Genomic DNA, 6,000 nt, shown 5'->3' with positions numbered 1-6,000 from the left:
TTTGACACTGAGGTGTATTCCTGCTAAATGAGCTAAAAAGCTATAATGCAAACGTGAGCATGCTAACAGTGTGACGTATCAAAATATTCAACTCTGAGGTGTATTCCTGCCAAATGAGCTGAAAAAGCTATCATGCTAATGTGAGCATGCTAACAGTTAGCATGTGTGAAGTAACAAAATATTCGACTCTGAGGTGTACTCCTGCCAAATGAGCTAAAAAGATATCATGCTAATGTGAGCATGCTAACAGTTAGCATGTGTGAAGTACAAAAATATTCCGCTATGATGTGTATTCCTGTCAAATCAGCTATAATGCTAGCGTGAGCATGCTAACAGTTAGCATGTGTGAAGTATCAAAATATTCCGCTATGATGTGTATTCCTGTCGAATGAGCTAAAATGCTAACGTGAGCATGCTACCAGTTAGCGCATGTGTGAAGTATAAAAATATTCAACTCTAAGGTGTATTCCTGCAAAATTAGCTAAAAAGATATCACGCTAATGTGAGCATGCTAACAGTTAGCATGTGTGAAGTATCAAAATATTCGACTCTGAGGTGTACTCCTGCCAAATGAGCTAAAAAGCTACAATGCTAACGTGAGCATGCTAACAGTTAGCATGTGTGAAGTATCAAAATATTGCGCTATGATGTGTATTCCTGTCGAATGAGCTAAAATGCTAACGTGAGCATGCTAACAGTTAGCGCATGTGTGAAGTATAAAAATATTCAACTCTAAGGTGTATTCCTGCAAAATTGGCTAAAAAGATATCACGCTAACGTGGGCATGCTAACAGTTAGCATGTGTGAAGTATCAAAATATTGCGCTATGATGTGTATTCCTGTCGAATGAGCTAAAATGCTAACGTGAGCATGCTAACAGTTAGCGCATGTGTGAAGTATAAAAATATTCAACTCTAAGGTGTATTCCTGCAAAATTGGCTAAAAAGATATCACGCTAACGTGGGCATGCTAACAGCTAGCATGTGTGAAGTATCAAAATATTCGACTCTGAGGTGTACTCCTGCCAAATGAGCTAAAAAGCTACAATGCTAACGTGAGCATGCTAACAGTTAGCATGTGTGAAGTATCAAAATATTCGACACTGAGGTGTATTCCTGCTAAATGAGCTAAAAAGCTATAATGCTAACGTGAGCATGCTAACAGTGTGACGTATCAAAATATTCAACTCTGAGGTGTATTCCTGCCAAATGAGCTGAAAAAGCTATCATGCTAATGTGAGCATGCTAACAGTTAGCATGTGTGAAGTAACAAAATATTCGACTCTGAGGTGTACTCCTGCCAAATGAGCTAAAAAGATATCATGCTAATGTGAGCATGCTAACAGTTAGCATGTGTGAAGTATAAAAATATTCCGCTATGATGTGTATTCCTGTCAAATGAGCTAAAATGCTAACATGAGCATGCTAACAGTTAGCATGTGTGAAGTATCAAAATATTCCGCTATGATGTGTATTCCTGTCGAATGAGCTAAAATGCTAACGTGAGCATGCTAACAGTTAGCGCATGTGTGAAGTATAAAAATATTCAACTCTAAGGTGTATTCCTGCAAAATTGGCTAAAAAGATATCACGCTAACGTGAGCATGCTAACAGTTAGCATGTGTGAAGTATCAAAATATTCGACTCTGAGGTGTACTCCTGCCAAATGAGCTAAAAAGCTACAATGCTAACATGAGCATGCTAACAGTTAGCATGTGTGAAGTATAAAAATATTCCGCTATGATGTGTATTCCTGTCAAATCAGCTATAATGCTAACGTGAGCATGCTAACAGTTAGCATGTGTGAAGTATCAAAATATTTGACACTGAGGTGTATTCCTGCTAAATGAGCTAAAAAGCTATAATGCTAACGTGAGCATGCTAAAAGTGTGACGTATCAAAATATTCAACTCTGAGGTGTATTCCCGCCAAATGAGCTAAAAATATATATCATGCTAACGTGAGCATGCTAATAGTTAGCACGTATAACGTATCAACATTTTCGACTCTGAGGTGTATTCCTGCCAAATGTGCTGAAAAAGCTATCATGCTAATGTGAGCATGCTAACAGTGTGACGTATCAAAAATATTCAACTCTGAGGTGCATTCCTGCCAAATGAGCTAAAAAGATATCATGCTAACGTGAGCATGCTAACAGTTAGCGCATGTGAAGTATAAAAATATTCAGCTATGATGTGTATTCCTGCCAAATTAGCCAAAAAGATATCATGCTAACGTGAGCATGCTAACAGTTAGCACGTGTGACGTAGCAATATATTTGATGCTGAGGTGTATTCCTGCCAAATGAGCTAAAAAGCTACAATGCTAACGTGAGCATGCTAACAGTTAGCATGTGTGAAGTATAAAAATATTCCCCTATGATGTGTAATCCTGTCAAATCAGCTATAATGCTAACGTGAGCATGCTAACAGTTAGCATGTGTGAAGTATCAAAATATTCGACACTGAGGTGTACTACTGCCAAATTAGCGAAAAAGCTATAATGCTAACGTGAGCATGCTAACAGTGTGACGTATCAAAATATTGAACTCTGAGGTGTATTCCCGCCAAATGAGCTAAAAATATATCATGCTAACGTGAGCATGCTAATAGTTAGCACGTATAACGTATCAACATTTTCGACTCTGAGGTGTATTCCTGCCAAATGAGCTGAAAAGCTATCATGCTAATGTGAGCATGCTAACAGTGTGACGTGTCAAAAATATTCAACTCTGAGGTGCATTCCTGCCAAATTAGCTAAAAATATATCATGCTAACGTGAGCATGCTAACAGTTAGCGCATGTGAAGTATAAAAATATTCAGCTATGATGTGCATTCCTGTCAAATGAGCTAAAATGCTAGCGTGAACATGCTAACAGTTAGCATGTGTGAAGTTTCAAAATATTCGACACTTAGGTGTATTCCTGCCAAATTAGCCAAAAAGATATCATGCTAACGTGAGCATGCTAACAGTTAGCACGTGTGACGTAACACTATTTTTGATGCTGAGGTGTATTCCTGCCAAATGAGCTAAAAAGCTACAATGCTAACGTGAGCACGCTAACAGTTAGCATGTGTGAAGTATAAAAATATTCCGCTATGATGTGTATTCCTGTCAAATCAGCTATAATGCTAACGTGAGCATGCTAACAGTTAGCATGTGTGAAGTATCAAAATATTCGACACTGAGGTGTATTCCTGCTAAATTAGCTAAAAAAGATCATACTAATGTGAGCATGCTAACAGTTAGCATGTGTGAAGTAACAAAATATTCAACTCTGAGGTGTATTCCTGCCAAATGAGCTGAAAAAGCTATAATGCTAGCCTAAGCATGCTAACAGTGTGACGTGTCAAAAATATTCAACTCTGAGGTGCATTCCTGCCAAATTAGCTAAAAAGATATCATGCTAATGTGAGCATGCTAATGTGAGCATGCTAACAGTTAGCGCATGTGAAGTATACAAATATTCAGCTATGATGTGTATTCCTGTCAAATGAGCTAAAATGCTAGCGTGAACATGCTAACAGTTAGCATGTGTGAAGTATCAAAATATTCGACACTGAGGTGTATTCCTGCCAAATTAGCCAAAAAGATATCATGCTAACGTGAGCATGCTAACAGTTAGCACGTGTGACGTAGCAATATATTTGATGCTGAGGTGTATTCCTGCCAAATGAGCTAAAAAGCTACAATGCTAACGTGAGCATGCTAACAGTTAGCATGTGTGAAGTATCAAAATATTCCCCTATGATGTGTAATCCTGTCAAATCAGCTATAATGCTAACGTGAGCATGCTAACAGTTAGCATGTGTGAAGTTATCAAAATATTCGACACTGAGGTGTATTCCTGCTAAATGAGCTAAAAAGCTATAATGCTAACATGAGCATGCTAACAGTGTGACGTATCAAAATATTCAACTCTAAGGTGTATTCCCGCCAAATGAGCTCAAAATATATCATGCTAACGTGAGCATGCTAATAGTTTGCACGTATAAAGTATCAACATTTTCGATCCTGAGGTGTCTTCTTGCCAGATTAGCAAAAAATATAACATGCTAATATGAGCATGCTAACAGTTAGCATGTTTAAAGTATCAAAATATTCGACACTTAGATGTATTCATGCCAAATTGGGTAAAAAGTTATCATGCTAATGTGAGCATGCTAACAGTTAGTTAGTAACAAAATATTCGACTCTGAGGTGTATTCCTGCCAAATTAGCTAAAAAGCTACAATGCTAACAGTTAGCATGTGTGAAGTATAAAAATATTCAGCTAAGATGTGTATTCCTGTCAAATGAGCTAAAATGCTAGCGTGAGCATGCTAACAGTTAGCACTTGTGAAGTATCAAAATATTCGACACTGAGGTGTATTCCTGACGAATTAGCTAAAAAGCTATCAGGCTAACGTGAGAATGCTAACAGTTAGCACGTGTGACGTAACAAAATATTCCACTCTGAGGTGTATTCCTGCCAAATGAGCTAAAAAGATATCATTTAAAAAACATTTTAAATAATGATTTAAATGTGTTTATTCATTCATTATTGATCGGAATTAAATTACATAAATAGGTTAATTTAATTTGTTTAATTATTTAAATTAAGTGTAAAAAAAAAATCAGTGTAGCAAAATTCAGCGTAAACAATTATGTGGTAAAAATTCAGTGTAAAAAAAATTCATTGCAGACAAAAAAATGGGTGCAGACCAGGGGCGGATTAAGAAATTTTGGCCCCCTGGGCCTGACATGGTCTTGGCCCCTCAACCCCCCGCGCGTGTGGGCGCACACACACGCACGCACTATGCAAGAAATACTGTATACTGTGAACAGACATGCACACTGTACTGTACAGAAGAGTGCACATACTGCACACACACTATTAGGTATACCACACAGACACTGACAAGCACAGGTTTCACACAGACACAGGGGGAGGGGATAAATGGCCTAAAAATAAACATTTTGGAAAATGATTACGCCCACTTCAGTGATGGTGCATTGGGTCATTTGAGAGATATTATGTATTGGAAGTTGGTAGCTATCATGAAATAAACCCCCCACCCCACCCAAAAAACTAAATCGGACATGATTTTTGCCCCCTTTTCCTCCCTTCTATCATTAAAAATAAAATAATATCTTAGGAAAACACTTTGGCATAACGGCAGCTGTGCAGCAAATTGAGGCTCAAAGTCTGTATCTATTTGTGGTTAAGCTTGAGGAGAAGGAGAAAGGTAAAATGATAACATGCATCGGAGAGCACCACAAAGAAAGGTGTAGGCCAGTTCATGGTACAAGGGCTGCATGCAGGTCAAGATAGCCCATTTCCAAGAATGCTATAGTGGCTGGACAGGCACTGGACATGTCCTGAACTCAGTGTCAGACGTGGCTGCCGAATACTTGGATGAAGTGAAGCAGCTGACAGATCTCATGCTGCCCCATCTGAAGACTGTCCTGGCCAGGCAGAGGATGGATGAGGAGACCTTCCCAATGGACCCTGTCAGTGAACAGGCTAGTAACATTGATGGCACCCCTGTGCACAACATTGGGATGGAGAGACAATGTGGCAAGGTGGACTACAAACTGAAGAAGTTGGGCACACTGAACGCAGTCAATAGGTCAATAATTTTACAGAAGAGCCAGGAGCTTCAGAGGTTTCAAGGCAGCAGCACAAGCAAAAAGGGAGGTTGAACTCAACTGGAGTAAATTCATGAAGGCAAAATTCGAGAGTAGGGCAGATGAGAAACAAGAGATGGCTCAAAGAAAGGAGACTAGACATGCTGGACACACTGAAATCTTTTGATGGCCCCTTCACGATAGTGGGGAAGTTGAAAAGTTCCTTGTGGATGAAAGTCTGCACAAGAATGCAAAGCTGCAGAGAATGAAGCTTGAGGTTCAGTTTGCCAGAGAAAGCACCAAGCTTCTGCCTAAAGTCAATCCTATCTTCACAATCCAGGTGACACTTCCCAGAAATGGCAAAAGTGCAATTCTCCAAGTCATAATGGA

The 6,000-nt window shown here is 39.0% G+C and overlaps 1 protein-coding gene across 3 annotated transcripts in view; it reads right to left on the bottom strand.

Moving 5' to 3' along the window:
* The window catches only part of inpp5d (inositol polyphosphate-5-phosphatase D), a 70,935-nt gene that overhangs the window by 30,085 nt on the left and 34,850 nt on the right, over positions 1 to 6,000 (bottom strand). The window lies entirely within an intron of this gene.

Source organism: Entelurus aequoreus, linkage group LG27 (genome assembly GCF_033978785.1).
Source record: "Entelurus aequoreus isolate RoL-2023_Sb linkage group LG27, RoL_Eaeq_v1.1, whole genome shotgun sequence".
NCBI classification, from domain to species: Eukaryota; Metazoa; Chordata; class Actinopteri; order Syngnathiformes; family Syngnathidae; genus Entelurus; species Entelurus aequoreus.
This window is presented reverse-complemented; position numbering and strand designations above follow the sequence as displayed.